At 41.2% G+C, this 20,843-nt stretch overlaps 1 protein-coding gene across 4 annotated transcripts in view; it reads left to right on the top strand.

The window, feature by feature from the left end:
• Positions 1-5,634: 5,634 nt before the first annotated feature.
• Nexmif (neurite extension and migration factor) overlaps positions 5,635-20,843 on the top strand; it is a 150,197-nt gene continuing 134,988 nt past the window's right edge. Inside the window, exons 1-2 of one of the 4 annotated variants that reach the window (XM_076562427.1) lie at positions 6,207-6,227; positions 18,545-18,692. The gene's annotated coding sequence lies outside the window, so the exon portion shown is untranslated. Of the gene's footprint in view, positions 6,228-18,544; positions 18,693-20,843 lie in introns of those variants that run through there. The other 3 variants (XM_076562430.1, XM_016009848.3, XM_076562428.1) reach the window with 3 other exon arrangements.

A 20,843-nucleotide genomic window follows, 5' to 3' on the forward strand; every position in this document is an offset into this window, starting at 1 on the left:
GTTCCCATGAAGTCCTTAGTTACTCTTTCTTCTCACTTAGCCCTCTTTCTTTATAGCCCATTCTGTAGCTTCCTTGTGTTTATATATCCCCCACTAGAATATAGGCCTCTTTGAAGCAAAAGGAATGCTTTTAGTTATTTCTTTCAACTCTGGAGACTTAATACTAGGCCTCAGACAAATAGTAGCTGAATAAGTCATGGAGTAGGAACACCCTGGCCAGTCCAGGGGATGCTGAAAGGGAAAAAAGGAAACTTTTGTCCATTGTGAGGAGGACAATACTTTTCCAATGCTGTTTAAGAGAAAGGAGGGGGTAATGAGGCAGCTTGTTGGTTTCATTGTATTTAGTAGAATCTCTCAACATATTAGGTGTTTCAGCTTAGGAAACTGGAAGATCTGATGTTAGTCTCAATTTGTTGACCTCCTAAATCTGGATGCCATGAGTTAGTTTGTCTTGTTCCTTGAAATTAACCAGGGAAAGGTCCAATAAACCCCTAGCCAGAGGTCATTATATGACTACCATATAGTCTCTGGATACTATGGCAGTACATTGTATAAAAAATAATATGATGATTCCCTTCCTTGTATATGCATATGATAGCAAAATAATGTTATTTCTGCCATTAACCTTCTATCTTTCTGGCATAATATTAAATTGGGCTGAATAACATCCTGTTTATGTCCTCAGCATGATAGAAAGATGCTTCTGGATTTATCTCCATGATGGCAGCACCTCTTGTGTCCTCAAACATTTCCAGATACTGCACCTCCCTTTACTAAGAACAGGTGGTGTGTGGGACTGTTGGGGAGGCGATAAAGCCAGCAGAAAGCCATAGTACTCGTGGCTTTTGGTTAGCACTCTGAAAGGCTTTCACTACTTTGGAATACTAGTTTCAGAGTTCCAGAGGCTCGGAATCACCTAGATATGCATTAGGAAAGTAAGAAAGGAGTTAAATAATTTTCCCCAAAAAGAAATTACAGTGAAGTCTACATTTTGTTACCAACCTCTAGTTTTTAGTGAATAAATAAATTGTGCTCTCTATATCCTGCATATAAGAACACAGGCCCAAAGAAGTTTGATTAATTGAACATAGCACAGCTTGTTTATGACAGAATTAAGGTCAAAATCCAAGTTCTTTTAGCCTAGTCTCATACTCTGTTTATCCCACCTAATCTAATATATTACTGATGGTTCTTAAATAACAGGGCCCATTTGCTCAGAAATGAAACTATCTTGGTTTGCAGTCTCACAGTGATTCTGTCTGATTTTGGATGTGCCTTATAGGAAAGATCACTTTATAGGATATTCTACTGATGGGTGATGGTGCTCTGCATGCTGTGAATGTGTTGTTCCCATTGGTTGATAAATAAAATGCTGATTGGCCAGTAGCCAGGCAGGAAGTATAGGCAGCACAAGCTGAGAAGAGAATTCTGGAAACATGAAGGCTGAATCAGGAGTCGCCAGCAAGACACAGAGGAAGCAAGATGTAAAGGCAGAATTGGAAAAGGTACCAAGCCATGTGGCTAAGCATAGATAAGAATTATGGGTTAATTTAAGATATAAGAACAGATAGCAAGAAGCCTGCCATGGCCATACAGTGTATAAGTAATATAAGTCTCTGTGTGTTTACTTGGGTCTAAGTGGCTACGGGCCCAGGTGGGACTGGATACATCACCTCTTCAGTATAAAAAAAAAAAAAAAAAACAAGGAGAGGGATGAATGATGCAAAGATTGGCCTACTGTGAGTTTCATCATAGTCAAAGCAAAGAACATGGTGAAAATTCACACAGTATCTTTATATTTAATATTGCTGTTGTGCTGGGCACTGTATTTAGACATGAGCATTGAAGATGAAAGTGCTTGCTCTCCTCTCCAAAAAGGAACAGTTTAGAAAGGGAGAAACATAAGCAGTATTAACATCCTATGTAAGTGTGCAGATTAAGGTAAACACAGATGTTATAGGGGCCCATAGGAGGATACCCAGGCTATTCTATAGATAGGGGTTGGGCCGCATAAGTTTGCTTGGAGTATTATTTAAATCAATTCCAACATCATTGAAACTATGAAGCAAAAATTAGCATATTAGTTGCTTTTCTCATCACTGTGATAAAATACCTTACCAAAAAACAAAAAAGCAAAAAGAAATAAAACAAAACAAAAAAACAAAAAACAAAAAAACCTTAGTAAAAAAAGATTGGCTCAATTTTAAGGGGATACTCTTCATCACTCTGTGGAAAAGATTATGAGGTCACATTGTGTCTATAGTTAGGAAGCAGAGAGAGAGAGATGAAAAGTTGGTGCCCTACTCCCCTTTTTCGTTTTTATTCTGCCTGAGACTCCAGGCTATGATGGTATGGTGCTGTCCACATTTAGAGTGGGTCTTTTTCTCAGTGAAACTCATTTGGAATACACTTATAGACATATCCACACATGCGTGTCCTAGGTGATTCTAAATCCAGTCAAGTTGACAATCAAAATTAACCATCATCATTAGCTATTATTAATAGAACTATATACAGTTTCCCTGTTCTCAAAGAGTTCACAGCCTATCATAGAAGAAAGTATCGATATAGAAGTGTAATTATGTAATTCATGCTATGATTATCTGTTTGAGAAAAAGAGACATAGAAAATAGCTCACATTTAATATAGGCTGGCTATGTGCCAAGCATTTTTCTAAAGAATATGTAGTCCTTAGAATATGTATTTGTATATAAATTTATAATACAAATGTATAGTAGATAATATATGACTACCTTTATCCTATGATTGTATTCAATCATTCAACTCCCATAACAACCTAAGATTTACTTTTTCCCTCAATCACAGATGAAAAAATCGAGGCACAGAGAGATAAAAAGAACTTGCTTAAAGCCACACAGCTAATGGATGGTGTAAGATGTCACAAGTGAGGAAGAAGCAAAAGTAGCCCCTAATATCTTTTTTATTTTTATTTTTTGGTACTGGGGATTGATTGAGCTTAGGGTTCTGTGTATGTGAGGCGCATACTCTACCACTGACCTATATCCCAAGTATTCCTTTTAGGGTTTTTGTTATTATTATTATTATTTTTTTAATTTTGAAACAGGGCCGAGCTGTTGCTGAACTAATACTGTAGCTGAAGTGGGTCTTCAACTTTTGATCTTCCTCATGAGTGTTGAGATCACAGGCTTGTGCCACCAGGCCCAGCTTGCTCCTGGCACTCATAGGCAAGCCATGGTTTTCTGCTGGACAAAATAATCTTTAAAAAATAGCAACATTATATGAAGTTCCTCTGAGAACACAACAAAAAGAGACAAAACAAGGCCACTTCATAGTGTTGTCTAAGCACAGACAAAAAGGTCACTGTGCCACCATAGCCTTATTCCCACTTTAGTCTGACCTCTGTATAGATAACTTATTAAAGTGGCATATTACACATTTCCATTCCTTTATGATGGCATTCAACATGGAACAAACCCCCACTTTCCTTAGACCTCCCTCCAATTTACTTGACCAAAGCCCAAATTATCTAATAGACCCATTTATTTATTCCAGCCATTTACTGTTACCCCATGGTTTTCCACTGTATTAACTTGTCTGGGGTGCCCTAACAAAATACTACAGACACAGTAACTTAAACAACAAAAATTTATTTTCTCACAACTCTAGAGGTTAAAAGTTTGAGAGCAAGCTGTTGGCCGGTTTTATTTCTCCCAAGGATGACTTCTTCTAATGGTGTCTCACATGCTCTTTTTTTCCAATGTGTAAGCTCCTGGTATCTGTGTGTGTGTCTAAATGTTCTCTTCTTAAGTACACTAGTAGGATTGGATTTCAGTCCACACTAATGGCCTTATATTTTAACACAATCACTTCTTTAAACACTCTATTGCAAAAATGGCCACAGCCTGAGATACTGAGGCTTAGAGCTTCAGCATGTCCATGTGTATATTTTTTCCTGGCTCAATATTTTCGCTTGTAAAGGACAGTAATAAAATTGTGTTTGTTATGCCGATTAAACATAAGAATTCGTGTGGGTTGCTCACCATATAGTGGTTGGCACATAGGTAAGCACTCAACTAAGTTTGGATTCTTTGAGGAATGAGCCATTGTTTGTGGATGAGCTTCTGCAATATAAAAGAAAGGGAAGAATAAGAGTATTCCAAGCAGGTGGAGTGGTAGACTTTAGCTAAGCCTCCCTGAAAACACACCCAGAAGTGTATCTCCTAGGTGAGTCTGAGATGCAAAAGCCTGTCCCAACCTCATAAGACACTCTATGGCTCAAGAATAAAAGAGCCCTGGACGTGTGCCTTTAACTTGACACTAACCTCTGTGTCTTTTACTTTGCCAGGAAATATATCGCCCCCACCCTATTCACACTATCTGTGTCTGTGCTGTTTCTTGGGAGGAGTTGGGTGACAGGCTAGAGGCTCTGGGAAGGGCTATAGAAGTTACACATTGCAGATCTCGAAGTCTGACCTTAGAAAATGAAGCTGTAGCAGTGGAAGCAGAGAAATCTGAAATTGAGCTCTGCGTGACTGAGGAAGCTGGGTTGTGGCAATGACTTGCTGGAGCAAGTACACACAAAGTAGCTAGCTTTATTCTCTCTGTTCTAGCGTCAACATTTAATCTTTCACCCTGGTTTCTAGTGGTGATGATTGTGGCTCCCAGACACAATCACAACCTTACACCCAGGGTTTCATGAATACTATGTGTTCCCGGTGGGTCGCTTTCCAATCCTGTGCTGTTTTCTGTTGGGCTCCCAGAACGTCAGAAGGGAAATGACCACCTAAGGAATTTTCCAGTGACAGCAGTCAGATCCCATTTCCTTCCCGGCCATATTCAGATTCCCTTTTTCTCTCTTTCATTTCCTAAAAAACTCGTCCCTCTCCAATTCTCTCCCTTGTTCCAATCCTCCCGGCACAATCCACCTTCCCGGGGCTTGGGCCCTGAAGTTAAGGGTAGGTTGGATGGATAAATGCTTAACGCATGGAGCCATTCAGATATTCTTCCTGAAACTTCAGAGCGCCCCTCTCTGAACAACATAACTGCCCTCAAAGGCGTGGGAGAGTGGTGTCCGGCTGCGTGTCTGCCAGGGGAAGAACAAGCCAGTGGCGCGGTGGACTGGGCGGGCTGCGAGAATGTGAGTGGGGGGCGGGGTGGGGGTGGGGAAGGGGGGTGCGCGCCCTTTATGACAGGTGGCCGCGCAGTGCGCGCTCCCGGACGTTTGAGGGGACGGCAAGGAGGGACAGACGGACAGGGTGGGAGGGGGGCACATGAGGAAGGGACCGCAGTGAGGGTAAGGAGAGAACGAGCAGAAAAGGGAGGGCTGTGGTGGGGAAGGAGGGTAGGGAGGGGAACGCGTCCAACAAGAACAGCCGTGTTGGAGGAAACAATGGCAGGGGCAATAGCGATGGTGGCAGCCGAGGCAGTCCCACTCTGGGCACCTTTCTGAATGGGCAGAGGCAGCTCTGGAAGCAGAGGGGAGCAGGCAGCGCCCGCAGAGGCTCTGAGCCAAGCAGCCCAGGGAGGAGAGGGGGGAGGAGGAGGAGGAGGAGGAGGAGGAGGAGGAGGAGGAGGAGGAGGAGGAGGAGGAAGAGGAGGAGGAGAAAGGGGGGGAGGAGGAGGGGGCCGAGGCAGGGGGAGAACCCGGGAAGGAAAACCAGTAGCATCAGCAGCAGCCGCCGCCGCCGCCACCACCACAGCAGTGGCAGTAGCGGCAGTGGCAGCATTTAGCAGTAGCGTTCCCAGCGCTAGCGGCAGTCGCAGCCGCCCTCCGCCTCTCCCGGTCGGGTCGCGGACGGCCGCAGCCGCCGCGCAGAGCCGGCTCCAGGCGCCGCGCGTGCAGCCCGCGGAGCAGGCAGACGAGCGGGCGAGCGAGCGAGCGGCGCGGTGAGAGGAGCGCTGGCCCGGGAGCCGGTGGGCGGCCGCGGAGGCTCTGACTTCCCGCGCCCGAGCCCGACAGCTCTGACTCCATCTAGTGCGGCGACGGCGGCGGCTGCGGCAGCGGCGGCAACGGCGGCGGCGGAACCTGAGTGAGCGAGCGGAGCGAGGCGCGTCCACCTGGCGGGCCCCGCGCATGGAGCAGAGGCGGCGGCGGCGGCGGCAGCAGTGAGCGGGAGCAGCGGCGGCAGCGCGAACAGCTGCAGCGACGGCGGCAGCCCAGCCTTCTTGACTGCAGCCGCCACAGCTCGGGACGCCGGCTGCCGGACCCCGCCAGCGACGTGCGCCTCGGGGAGGCGGCCTGTGAGGTGAGTGTGAGCGCTGCCATCCAGCTTGCACCCCCCTCTACTTCTCCCCCCCACCCAACCCCCGGCCTTCTCGCTAGCTCCCAGGCCGGCGCGGGGAGGCGGCAGCTGGAGGGGGTGGGGGGTGCGAGGAACTGAGGGAGAGCCGAGCGAGAAGCCGGGGAAGGGAAGCCAGCCCGGAGGAGGTCTGTGTGCGAATGGCGTGCGTGTGGTGTCTGTGTGCGCGAGGGAGCGAGGCCGCCAGGGCGAGGGAGCCCGGCTCGACCCGCCGAGCGAGCGCTGCAATCTAGGAAAGGCCTGTGTGCAGCCGCCGCCGCCGCCGCCGCCGCCGCCGCCGCCGGCGAAGGGGGAGGGGAAGGGAGCAGGTCGGAGCCGCCGCTCGCATGCAGGGCAGCAGGAGCCAGCCGAGTGCCACCTCCCTTCGGCTCGGTGACCCTGGGCTAGCCCCGACCGGGGAGCCCGGCACGGCCGAGGCACGCTTCGGAGCGAGCGGGAAAAGCCACGCGGCGGCCTCGGCTGGCGTCCCGGCCGAAGCCGCAGAGGTGCGAAGCCGGGGTGCCGACGCCTCCCCCCCGGCCGGCGCTCCCGCGCGCTCTGGGCGCCTCTGGTCACCGCGCGGCAGCGCCACGGCGACCCGCAACAGCCGGCCGGAGCCGCCCGCCGGCGGCGAGGAGAAGTTAGGGACCCGGGCGAGCCTCGCCCAGCTTGTCACCTTTGCGGAAATTGGCCCGCTGCCCCTTCCCGCTCTCCCGGGCGCTCGGATGGACGCGTTTCTCCGCGGCTTCGGGAGCTCCTGGCTGCCGTGCCCGCAGGCACGCTGTAGCTCGGTCCCCGCCAGCCGGCGCCCGGGAGGCCGTGGGGCGGCCCCGCTCCCGGAAAGTGTGCAGACCGCGCGGTTCAGCTGAGGAATCCAGGGGTTTCAGCATGACTGCCCCTGTCTGATTCGTGAGGGACCGAACCACCCGCGCAAAAGGCTTTTAGTCTTTTTCGAAGTTTAAAAAAAAAAAAATCAGTTGAGATCCTCATTTCGATACCAGCACTCCAGATTTTTGTCTAGCTTCTGGTAGCATTTTGAAATGACTGAGGCTCATATTTTGCTTCTGGGCTTTGGCTACTAACATGTTGAATTCTGGGCACAACAGCACACTTAGCTGTGTGGCCTTTTTTAACGTTCCATTTTCTAGACTTGTCTGAGAATACACAATAGTGTGTGGGGTTGGCAGGACTTTTTTTTTTTTTTACATCTATAAAATACTTTAGCGCTGGTTTTTTTGAAAAACTGTTTTAGTTGGAGAAGCAGAGTGTGCTAACAGTTCCTGGAATATTTTGCTTAGTGAATAAAAGGTGCCCCAATGGTTTTCTCGGAACTGCAAGAGACCATTTGGGGCTTGCGGGGTGAATCGCACATCTTTACATATGAGTAGCATGACCAAACATTTTATTTACAGCAGTGACGTTCTCATGGCTGAGGAGAATTTACACTTATTGAAAATATATTTTTAGAAAGAAACAAAAAAGCCCTAAGTAACTGTCATTTTCCATATTAACTAGAAAACCGGCTAATCAAATAAAACTGGCTGAGTGTCTGAAACTCTATCCCAGTGAAATATGTGGCTGTGAATATAATTAACCATCTGTCTAGTGAGCAATTTAAATTTGGGCTGGTACATTTTTATTACAGTCTCTAATTTCTGGAAGACTTGTACATTTTACCCAGCACTAACAACAAAAGCGTATTTGCTTACTAGGTCAAAAATTTCCTTGTGTGGTAGTGGGATTTCCCTTCTCTCCCACCCTTATTTCCTATGTAGTCTCCATACTCCTGGACCCGGGAGGTCAAAACAAACCTCTTGTTTTTTGTAAGTAACATATTTACAATGAGGAAATTCAAAGCAGCTCTGGCAGCTAGTGATTAGACAGTTTTGTTTCTTGGAAATACTTTGCAAAATTTTACCTCCCACAGACTCTAGATAGATTGCATGCATTGGAGGTGAAAAGATAGACTTTTTGTGTGTTCAAATAGGGTAGGGTGATTTAACAGATTTGTAAGACTTGATATTTGATTTCATTTACTTTGACTTTTTCTACTTGATTCTTTTTGTAGGTTCCCCTGTCCTTGGCTATTTTTACTGTCTTCCTATCCCCCATACCCCGCAGAAATAAGCTCACAAAAATCATACCCTTTTGCCCCTTTAGGTAGTTTTTTGCACTAACAGTATCAGATCTGTGATTTTAACAACGTCGAGACACTGCTTTTTTTGAGGACCACACATTCAAAATATCAAAACATAAAAGGATATTGTGCATATTTAAATTTTTCCTGTAGTGTGATTTTAACTTGAAAGTAATTACTTGAAAAAGCTGAAGAGTTTGGGGGAAAGATTAGATTTCACAGACTCCAACCAAATAGCTATTATTAACATAATTAAAAAGAACCACAGAATGATTGTGCAGCAGGCCAGAGAAAGCCATTTAAAAGAAGATACTTTTCAAACAAATATTTGCCTAAATTACAGCTCTGATAAATGGGTAACAATTATATAAGCACATGGCAGAATTTGACATATGTCAAGTCTGTTAAATAAATCAGCCTGTTCAATGAATAAATCTTCGATGCATCAATGCTTTTTAACACACACAGGCACATATGCAGGCACACACGTGCAAACCTGTAATAGCCCTGTTGCCAAAGCCAAACAACTGCAGAACACTGCTGCTTTCTGTTTTACTCACTGTCTTTCTCCCGTCTTTTTCCTTTTTTCACAATCTGATTACCTGTTAGCTACCCAGAGAGCAGAGAGAACTAAAGATGTGCTGTCGCTTCGCTTCGCTTGTGTTTACGAAGGTAGAAGAGAGAAAGAAAAAGCGATAACGGCTGGATTTAAAACACTCAAAGACGAGCTCATGGAACTCTTAACACAATCACTGTGAAGGTTCTAGTCTCACTGAAGTATTTGCTTAGGGGAGGGACTGTCTTAACCAAAGAAGCATTGACTGCAGTTTCTCTGTTCCTAAATCTAGTACTAGAGTTTGGTTTTTTTCTTCTGCAAGCCCCTTCCTTCGTAGTAGTAGGAGATTCTAGTTGGCCTTTGACTGTTATATGTAGCCCCCCCCTTTTTTTTATCTGTTGGGACACATGTGGTTAAAATGTTCCTACTGGCGGTAAGCAAAACAAAGAAAAGGATCAAAAGGATGATAGGGAAGGGGAATAATTTACTAAGAAGTAGGACATTTGGGGTTGTTTTTCCCATCTTGGATTTCAGATTTAAACTTTAAATTTTATTTCATTATTTTCTTTCCTCTGAAAATTTGAGCTCCCTAGTTAACAGTTCCTCACCAGAGCACCTTTTCAAAACCAAGGTCATAAGGTTAGACACAAAGAACTTAGCTGGTTGTCCAGGACGCCTATCCAGAGCTGTTTGAAAACAAAACAAAGAACCTTGGACAAGAGCACAACTTCAGATTTCCTTTTCGTTCGTACCCTCACTGCTATTCAGAAAATGTGTTTTCAGGCAGAGACGAAAGCCCCTGTCATATCAAACAACATGGACATTATGCAGCAGTATGCACATCACAACTTAGGGAAGGGGCCGTTAGGGAAGCTGCTCCAGGTAGAGGCCAGGCCTTTTGTCTCTCCCCTCTCTATACGCAGTAATTCACAGACTTGGGCTAAGGAATGTGCCTTTTTTCCCTTGTAAGTGATATGATCTAATGTCTTTCCTTTCCTCGTTCTCTAGTAGAAAAGGAGACCTAGCGTTCGTGTTGTCTCTGTTGTGTTCTATTCCATACTTTTTTCTTTTTCCCATGCTGAAGATGGAGTACAGGACCTTGTACATGCCAGACAAGCACTCTACCACTGAGCTACATTCTCAGCCGTTGGTGTTTTTGTTTTTGTTTTTCATTTTAAGATAGGGTCTTGTTTGTAGCCCAGGCTAGTTTTGAACTTGAGATCCTCCTACGTCCTAAGTACTGTCGTTACATACATGTGCCACAAAACCTGGATGAATTCTTGAGACCAGCAAATATGCACATGATTTTTTTTTCCTAAATGGTATGTCTATAGATTATCTTATTTCTTCCCATAAGATGACTTTGATTTAAGCAATTATGTACCATTTTCTCAAGTACCCTCAAATCCTATTAAAAATGTCAACTTCATTCTCCCAATACTTTTTTTTAAGTGTCACATAAACTAGCCTAAGAAAGAAACTTCTCCTGATGTTTATCTGGAGAGTGTTTAGAGGTTTGAGAACAAAATTTGTACACTGAACCTAAATGTTGTAGTAATTTTCACCCACCCTCCATCAAGAACAAGAATAAAGACAGATGTGATATAATGCCTCACTCAAGAGGCAGAGGCAAGAAGATACTGAGTTTGAGGCCAGCCTTGGAAACAGTAAATTCAAGGCAATCTTGGGATATGTAGTGACCCTGTCTTACTTTTTTTAAAGGAGGGGTTGCATAAAGCCCTCTGTTCAATCCTTAGCAACATCTAAACTGGACATGGTGGTGTAATCCCAATACTCAAGAAGAAAAGGTAGGAAGACAAGAAGTTTAAAATCATCCTCAAGTAGATAGCAGGTTTGAGACCAACCCGGATACACAAGATCCTTTCCCACAGAAAGGGAGGGAGGGAGGGGTGAGAGAGGGAGGCAAGGGGAGCAACAGGGGACTGAAGGAGGAGGATGAGGATGACAAGGAGATCCATTTCGTTTGGATGAAGTTGAAGTATTTCCTCTGTGGGAGATTATCAGTAGGTTAACATATGTTGTGGCATACTTGTTTCATTCTTAAAAAATTCTATGATTACTTGAAGTATAAGACACCTTTAAATTAAGAAACTCTATTTCCTAATTTGAGATTATAATTAATTTGCAAAGCTTGGTAGAATAATGAGCTTCAGAGATACAATGGCTCTTTAACCTAGTTCATTCTACCTTTGTCGGCCAAGAGGTCTTTCTATAGAAGAGCCTCAGAAGGACTGATGCTTTTGTCCACAGAATTGGAATATTGGAATATTCAAAGATATCACTACAAAATGGAATTCCGTGTTTGCACATACACATGCACTCAAAGAGGTACCCGTCTGCACACTGAAGAGTGCCTGTTCTTCCTCTCATGAAAGCCTGGTAAGAGCTGGGGCCCTAGAGAGCCTTAGAGGTTAAGAGCACTGACTATTTTTCTAGAAGACCTAAGTTTGATCCCCAGCACCCACGTGGCAATTCATGACCGTCCGTAACTCCAGTTCCAAGGCCTCCTAAGGCATGTACATAGTACACAGACATACATGTGGACAGAACACCACACCCATGAAGTAAGATACTTCTTTAAACATTTTAAGAATTAACAAGCTTAAAGTTTTTGGAAAACCTTAGGGTTAAAAAGTACATCCTGACCACTATACTGATGAAGAAAAAAAAATGTAGCACTAAGGGAAGTATGAATAGGAAACAAGACGATCTTTTAAACTGTCTGCCTCCCAGTCCTAAGTGTCTGTGATTTGCTTGTTTGCTCGGGGGCTGGAGTGAATGAAACTGTGGTTCCCAGTCTAAATATGACCTTCCTATCATGGAACAATAATGTAAACAAGAAGAAAAAAAAGCGAAGCCAGTTACAAGTGACTTTTGTTAATATTTTCAAGCTCCTATTACTTAGTTGAGCATTACCAGATTCATTGTTAAAACCAGTCTACCTTCCATCAACTAATATCTAGAGCTTGAGAGATTAACCAGAACCAGGAAGAATGGAAGGATTACCTAAAAAGCAAAATTTGTAAGTGAATGTTTGTTTCAGTCAAGGTATCAATAATTATCTTACCTTTCTTTCCTCTGCAGTAACCTAAATTGTGTGGTACTACTGCGTTTTCGCTGCCTCTTTTCCCAGTATTTGCCGTGGTTTACCAGGTACTCCTGTGATATAGTAACCTAGAAGTCAGTCTCAATGACTTTTCTGAGCAGAAACTCACTTTCTCTTTAGCTATTAAGTAAATGAAGCACATTCAGAAGATATGTTGCCTTACTAAGTAGAGGGATAGAAAAGGGGACATCAGTATTTAACCCAGTGGTCCCTTACTGGGGCATGAACTGGTATGAAAATTTGATGGCCACAAAGTGTATGTATGCTCTTCAGAGAACTGCATATTTATATACATATACACAATATGCATACATTTCAGGAAGTCCAATCATGAATTGTAAGTTAAAAGCCTCTGCATGACCAGTCAGTGGTGATGCATGCCTTTAATCAATCCCAGTACTCAGGAAACAAAGGCAGGTGGATCTCTGAGTTCGAGGCCAGCCTGGTCTATAGAGCGAGTTCTGGGAGAGCCAGGGTTACACAAAGAAACCCTGTCTTGAAAAACAAAAACAAGCCTCTGAACTGCCTGTTTCCCAGTTGTTAAAGAAATCCTCTTGTGTGCCTGTCATGGTCACAGTAGCTTGAAATGAAAGCCATGAAAAAGGACTCTCAAAAAAACACGTTACTTTACTCATGGTTCATAGCTCTCAGCTACTGTTCCAAATATTTTTCTGATTAAACTTCACAGGCATTTTATTATGAAAAAGAACTACTTAATACTCGCTTAAACATTACTATTCCTACCCTAAATAAGTTGCCTCATTTCAACAAATCCTAGACTTGTTAATTCTAGGATTTTTAAAAATTCTGTCTCAGCCGGGCGGTGGTGGCGCACGCCTTTAATCCCAGCACTCGGGAGGCAGAGCCAGGCGGATCGCTGTGAGTTCGAGGCCAGCCTGGGCTACCAAGTGAACTCCAGGAAAGGCTCAAAGCTACACAGAGAAACCCTGTCTCGAAAAACCAAAAAAAAAAAAAAAATTCTGTCTCATATACATGTATGTAAAAACAATGGAAAAAAGAAGCTATGAATGTGAAAGAGTGAGGAGGGGTATATGGAGGGTTTGGAGGGAGGAAAGGTTGGGGAGAAATGATATATTATAATCTCAAAAACCAAAGAAAAAAGATGGAAACAAAATGTATGTTCAGCTCTCACCTCAACAACTTGCATATTAATATATTCCATCAAAGCTCCATCATGTTCATTTTCCCATACCCCTCTCTTTTGTGCTTTCCTGTCTGTATATTTTACTTAACCAAGAATAGAAAACTATTCTTGGTACCAATTGTTAGGTGTGGTGATGGGGTCAGAGAGGGAAATGACAGATACGTTCATGAGACCCTTGGGATTCATGGGCCTTTTGGAGTATTAGTCATTCGGGAGTGAGTTAAAAGATTTCATCCTGGAACTCTAATATCATATACTAAATGCAAATCTCTGTAAGCACTGCAAAAATAAGCATATGCCACATCTGTGCCTTGCAGTTGTGATGGTAATATGTAGAATTCCTATTCATGAATAAATGTTTATGGCATTTTGTCTTAGCAGTTTGGACTATATAGTGTATGAAGGTTAATAAAATTTAATGCTTTGTGGATCTATTAGTTATCATTTATAGTACAATTCATCAAATATTTTTGGGCATCTATTATGTGATAAGCATTGGGATATTGGGGATAGAGAGACAAAAAGAATAAAATGAATTGTCCTATCATAGGCAATTAGGTGGTTACGTCTTTTACTTACCTTTTTTCTAATTCAGTGCATTTTTCTACTGTTTCTGTATTATATGTCTTTGGAAAATAACTCTCGTTATTTTAACATAGAAAATTCCTCAGCAAATATATCTCAAAATGGACTGAGACAAGATTCCCAGCTTCTGTGGCACACGTTTCTGTTTTTATACACTTTTTTTGTTTAATAGGCTCCATTTAATCAAGAGCAACGTGTTTCTTCTCCTTGCAGTTCTGAGGGAAGATGTTCTATCATTGATTTCATTGGTGATGTAGAGCAAATAGCATTCATCATTATATATTGATGATTGCCAGAGAGCACAATCTATACATGCTGGTGTATTGCAAATGTGATTGCATGTGAGTGTGAATGTGTGAGAAGGCCATAGATGGACATTGAGTGTCTTCATCAATCATTCTCTACCTTGTTGTGATTCAAAATTAAATGTAAAATTAAATTTTAAAATTTTATTTAAAATTAATTCTGTAATTAAATTTATCCTTTCAAAACTTCATACATATATAATGCGTTCTGATTACTCTCACCTCCCATCCTCTATTATTTGCCTCCCATCCTTGCTAAGGCCTCTCTACAAGTCCCTTTCCCACATTTATGTCCATTTTGTCCACCTTATTTTTTGAGGAAAATCTCTCACTGAACCTGGAGCTTGTCAGTTCGCTAAATGGGCTTGCCAGCAACTCCCTGGGATCCTCATGCCTTCTCTTCTCTCATGTGGGGATTGCTGTGCCTGATTTTTTATGTGGATGCTGGAGATACAAATTTACGTCCTCATGACTGTGCAGTAAGCACTTTACCAACTGAATGCTCCAATGCCCCAGTGTCCTGGTTGTCTATCTTTGAGTGGGTTAGTTTTTAACTATTGGTGGATACTTTGGTTTTCTACTGTGGCTACTATTTTTAAAAAACTTACCCCAAACTTAATGGTTTAAAACAATATAAATTATTATTCTGTAGTTGTGGATGTGAGTAGTATGAACTCTGTTTCACTAGGCTAAAGTCAAGGTATGAAAATAGCTGTGTTCCTTTTGGAGACCACAGGAGGAAACTCTATTTCCATTCATTTTATAGCACCTAGATACTACTTATATTTCATGTAATGTTGAAGAACTTCCATATTCAAAGCTTCCAGTGGACGATTGAGTCTCCACATCTCATCACTTCAATCTTGTTTACATGTGCATCTCTGATTTTTACTCTTCCTCCTCCCTTTCCCACTTACAAATAACACTACAATTACATTGAGTTTGCCTCAATGGACAGTCTCCCCAACTCAGAGTTAGTTGATTTGCCACCTTAATTCTATCTACAATCTTAATTCCTCCGATACCACATAACCTAAAATATTCACAGGTTCTGGGAGTCAGGTGTGGACATTTTTGAAAGGCAATTGATCTGCCTATCACAACTAGTTTTTCTTTTTAAGTTTTATTTTGCGATAATGACTAGATTGACAGGAAGTTGACAGGACAGAGGGGCCTTATGTACTCCTCATCCAGTTCTCCCAATTGTTACATCTTGCACAATCATAGTATAATTTCAAAATCATAAATTTGACTTTGAGGCCGGGCGGTGGTGGCGCACGCCTTTAATCCCAGCACTCGGGAGGCAGAGCCAGGCGGATCTCTGTGAGTTCGAGGCCAGCCTGGGCTACCAAGTGAGTTCCAGGAAAGGCGCAAAGCTACACAGAGAAACCCTGTCTCGAAAAACCAAAAAAAAAAAAAAAAAAAATTTGACTTTGAAATAGTGACTATGTACAGTTACATGCCATCATATCACACATGTATATTTGTATAACTACCAACGCTATCAAGAAAAAATATTATTCCATCGCAAACTACATCCATTGTAGTTTTTGTACGTTTACTCTATGCCATACCAAATGTCCATAATCAGTATTCTGTTTCCATATCTATAGTTTCCTTATTCCAAAAATATTACATGAATGGAGTCATAGAGTATATGAGCTTTTCAGGTTGGTTCTTTTCACACAGCATAGTGCCCTAGCTCCACTGGAGATTTTGTTGTTGTTTGTTTGTTTAAGAAAGGATCTGACTGTAGCCCTGGCTAGCCAGCACTCTTAGAAATGCCATTTCTTTTTTGTTGGAGGGGGCAGGGGGTTGAGACAGGGTCTCTCTGTGTCGCTTTGGAACCTTTCCTGGAACTCACTGTGTAAACAAGGCTGGCCTGGAACTCAGAGATCTGTCTGCCTCTGCCTTCTGAGTTCTAGGATTAAAGGTGTGCATCACCAGGCCCAGCTGTCCCATTTGTTTTGTATATAAAGAGTTTGTTCTTTCTTACTATTCAGCAGTTTTGTATAGTATGACTATCACAATTTAGTTTTTCACGTGCTGAGAGACTTTACTTGTCTACACTTTATTCTATCAATAAACAAAGCTGCTGTGAACAGGTTTTGAGAGAACACAATTTCATTTTTCCGAGATAAATTTTTGTATATGATTACTGGTTTGTATGGTAAGTACATGTTTAGTTTCTTAAACCAAAAACTAGTTTTGTACTTTTAAAAATAAACTACCCTAAGTTGGGCATGGTAGGACATGCCTATAATCTCAACATTTGGGAGCCTGAGGTAGGAGGAGCTGGAGCTGGAAAACAACCTGAGTTACGTAATAAATTCAAGTCCAGTTTGGGCTACATAGGGAGAAACTGGTTGGGGGGGGGAGAGAAGGAGGGGGAGGGAGGAGAGAGACAGAAAGAGATACAGAGAGACAAGAGAGAGAGAGAGAGAGAGAGAGAGAGAGAGAGAGAGAGAGAGAGAGAGAGAGAGAGAGAGAGAGAAACTATTTTATACAGTGCCTGCCTGTAACTTATTATAGCCTACTAAGATTGACATTTTGGCTGCTTTAGTAAATTATAGAAACCTTGCCTTTCTTAACTAACTTTACCCTTCCCTATTTATAACATAATGATTTTTAAATATTTCTTCTCTATGTATTTATAACTACATCGGCTAGTGTTAGAATTTTTTGCTTCAGCTGTACAACATAATTGAAGAAGGTTAGACTTCTTTCTTCCTGATGTTCCAAGATCATGGCTTTTGCATTTTCCTTTCTGTTTAGAGAACTTCCTTTAACAATTCTTTCAGTGCAGGTATTCTAGCAAGAAATTCTAATTTTCTTCCATTTGAAAATTTCTTTATTGCTCTTTAATTCCCCAAAGTATATTTTCACTGGATCAAAGTTGACAGTTCTTTTATGAATGTGCTTGAGAAATATGTCATCCCATTCTAGCTTCCATGGATTCTGACGAGAAATCTGCTGTCATTTTAACTATTTTCCCTTATAGATAAGGTTCCATTTCTCTCTTTACTGCGTTCAAGGTTTTTTTTAAAAGAAGTTTGACCATGATGTGCCTTGGCATGGAGTTTTTAGAATTTACCTACTTTGAAATACAGTTAGCTTCTTGAGCATGTGGGTTTATGTCTTTTGCAAATTTTAAGACTTTTTAAAAATAGCTATTGTTGCTTTAAGTCCCTGACTCACCTCCTGTCATTCTTGGTTTCCTCTGATCATCAGCAACTTTTTGCTTCAGTCCTATAATTCCCAGAGACTCTGGACATTTACTCCAGCCCCCTCTTTTTTTTTTCACCCAAACTGACTAATCCCCATCATTCTATCAAGTCAACTGATTCTTTTCTCAATACTCTCCAGTTTGTGTTATTGTATTTCTAAATACAATTTATTTTGTTTTTATTATTTATTTCTAAAATTTCTACTGTTTTTATGTATATACTCTATTTTTATACAGGGTGTTTTCTTTTTGTTCCAAAAGTATTTGTAAATGCTAACCGAACCATTTTTGTCACAGTAGTTTTAAAGTCTTTTGGTAATTCCATTTATTTTTATTTTTTCTTTGCTTTTTGTTGTTGTGGTGGTGGTTGTTTTCTTTTGTTTTGTTTTCAATACATCCCGATTGCTGTTTCCCCTCCCTTCTGTCCCCCCAGGTAAATCTCATATCTTAGCTATTTTGGTTTGAACAGTGGTTTCATTCAGTTGGAGATCTTCTGTTTCTTAGTATGAGGGATGCTTTTATTTATTTATTTTTTGTTTTGTTTTTGAGGCAGAGTCTCACACTGTAGTCCAGGCGAGCTTGTAACTCACTATATAACTCAGACTGACCCAGGACTCATGACAGTTCTCCTGTGTTGACCTTATGAGTGCTGAGATTACTGAGCCACGGTAATTACTGAGCTTGATGAATGATTTATTTTTTTTATTTCTTTTTATTTTACATGTGTGCCTGAGTGTATGTGCACCATGTGTATATTGGTGACCATGTAAGACAAGCAGCTTCCCCTTCACTCCAACTTCAGATTTTTTAAGTTGTAAAGTTGAAGCTTGCATGATGGTTAACAGTTTCTATTTTGAAGAACTGAGTCTCAGTAATGTTCAAGTGTGTTTCTCAGAGCCACACTATGCATCAATCTGATCCACAGTGATAATTATAGACCAGACCTTAGTCTTTTCTCTTGAATTTCCCTATCGATGGTCTCTTTAAACAGGAGATAATGGAAAATCTTACTTTCAAATGCATGAAAACTGTCTTTATCCATTGTGTTTAATACTCTGCTCCACCTGACTCCCTTCCCAACCTACTGCTTCTCAATTATCAATAGAGCCTGTAAATAAATTTCCCTTTGATGTTGCCCAGGATCTGTATGTTGTTTGACTGAAACTGTTTTCCTGATCTATAGTGTGGCTGGAGCAAGGTCATTGCTGCCCTGAAAGAGTACAGCCTGGATCCAGTACTTCAGGTACATCAGACAAGAGACGCTTGAGCTCCTGTGTGTGAAAAGGGGTCAGAATGGGAAGAAACGTTCAAAACAACCATTATATTATAAGGTACCCTCAAAAAGCAAAAAAATTATTACTGAGCAATGAGCAAAAGGGCATGACAAAAGGGGCCAGGGCTGGAAATCAGGAGACAGTGAGTTGATGAAAACAGATGGATTCAGTGACTAATAAATATGTAAAAAAGAGTCCAAGATTATAGATAAACATGATATTTTTATGACGATGGTATTAACTTGGGAGAGGGGATTAAGGGGGTGGGATGAAAAGCTTCTCTTCATTAGGTTCAACTTTCATAATAAGAAAAAGTTTTAAAAAATATTATAAGCTAAGATACTGTGAGGAAATAAATTCAGAAAACCATGTTCCATACATGATTCCTGGAAACCAGTATGATTTTGGTTCAGAAAAGAATGACAAAATAAATATCACTTTGGGGTGTGTAACTGATACCACGAAAGGGTAAGTGGTTGGAGGAGACAACCTCTGTCTGGAAAAAAAATCAGTTAAACAGAAGAATTTAAAAATGATATTATAGTAGAGGGTGAAAACAGGAGCTTCCAGGATCCCTAATCTTGAAAGATACGCATTTGTTCAACTTTTGACTTACAGACTAGAACAGAAATTTGTTGAGTTACTTTGGTAATTTTGATGTATCAAGGCTCTAGGACCTCTGTCTTGTCTCAGTGACTGTGTCTTTATTTTTCTTTCTCTTGTTATTTTTTCTCCTCTTTTCTAGTTCTCTAGTTTAGTTTTAAGGTTAAGTTCATTTGTCACTTATCAAAATAAGCCTTGAAGGGTAAGGGTATAGCTCAAGAGTAGAAAGTATTCAAGGTCCTGTAAAGAAGAAACCCACAAACATGTCACAATACTGAAGTGTACAGAAAAAAACCAACACTTTTCTTTTAAATTTATGTATGATTTTTGTTTTGAGTAATCAAAAGTATTGCAAAACACTGAGAATGAGTGATACGACAAACATACCTGAATATATCCTCAACTTGACAAACTTTAACATTTTGAATTTAGTTGCTTTCGATTTTTATCAGAAAGAGAAAATGAAACGCAGCAGACAAGTTCAATTCTGTCCCTGAGGCCAGGCTTGTTTGTACCAAAAATAAATTTGGTGTATATTTTCTAATTGTTTCTATATCTTTGCACATGGAGTTGTAGCCATAAATAATATATAGAACTGTACAGTATTTTTAAATTTTATGTAAGCAAAATCCTAAAGTATCTGCCATTCTCTTTTTTTCCTGTTCAACAATTTATTTTATTATTTTACTTTCTTAAATTCTCCATATCTTCTCTATATCTTAAAGTCAATAGTACATGTACATTATTTTTCATTATAAAAATATACAAATCATGTTATACAAAAATTGGAAAATTCAACCAATTGATGTCTCAAGATCAGAGTGCTCAATGCCCCACTATAAATTTCAACTGGCGGCGATTCTACGCAGCTCAGTTAGCCCAGTGGGCCTTGCAATAAAATACTTAAGATCAAAATTGGAAGGGGCCTGAGGGATACATCCTTGCCAGTCTCTTCACACATTCCTGAAGGAATAAACAGAAGGCAAGAGAAGGAAAAAGAACTTAACAAGAGCACACATCCAGTATTATATTTGAGCCCCTTGGCTCCTGTTTTATACTTGAAACCTTTCCAAAACAAACAAAATGATAGAAAAAGACACCTAAAACTACAATTTTAATTATAAATGTTTCATTTTTTGATAAAATATAGGGATATTTTAATATTTTAATACTACTATTTGAGTATTTTGATATTTTTTGTTCCTTTTTCTATACAGTTTCTGTGTTCCTCTAATTGTTATTTTTTCCTAAATGGAAACAGGCTATACTTACTAATTAATATATTTCCTAATGGAATAGATTTTTAATAGATTATAATGTCAGAATGCATTTTTCAGAAAGGTTTTTGTGCATTGAAATCTTTTCAATATTTGTTTTGTTTTTTTGAGACAGGGTTTCAAATGACTCTAAAAGGACTCAGAATGTTGTATGTGAGGCCATGAATTTGAGAGGAAGCAAGGAGGTAGAGGGAGGGATTGGAGGGAGGAAAATGAAGGGAAGAAATTATGTAATTATATTTTTAATTTTAATTTTAGAAAGAAAAGTAGCAAGCACTCTCAATCCATTGAGCCATCATTCCAGCCCTCAGATATGGTTCTTTAAAAA

This window comes from Peromyscus maniculatus, chromosome X, assembly GCF_049852395.1.
Source record: "Peromyscus maniculatus bairdii isolate BWxNUB_F1_BW_parent chromosome X, HU_Pman_BW_mat_3.1, whole genome shotgun sequence".
Taxonomy (NCBI): domain Eukaryota; kingdom Metazoa; phylum Chordata; class Mammalia; order Rodentia; family Cricetidae; genus Peromyscus; species Peromyscus maniculatus.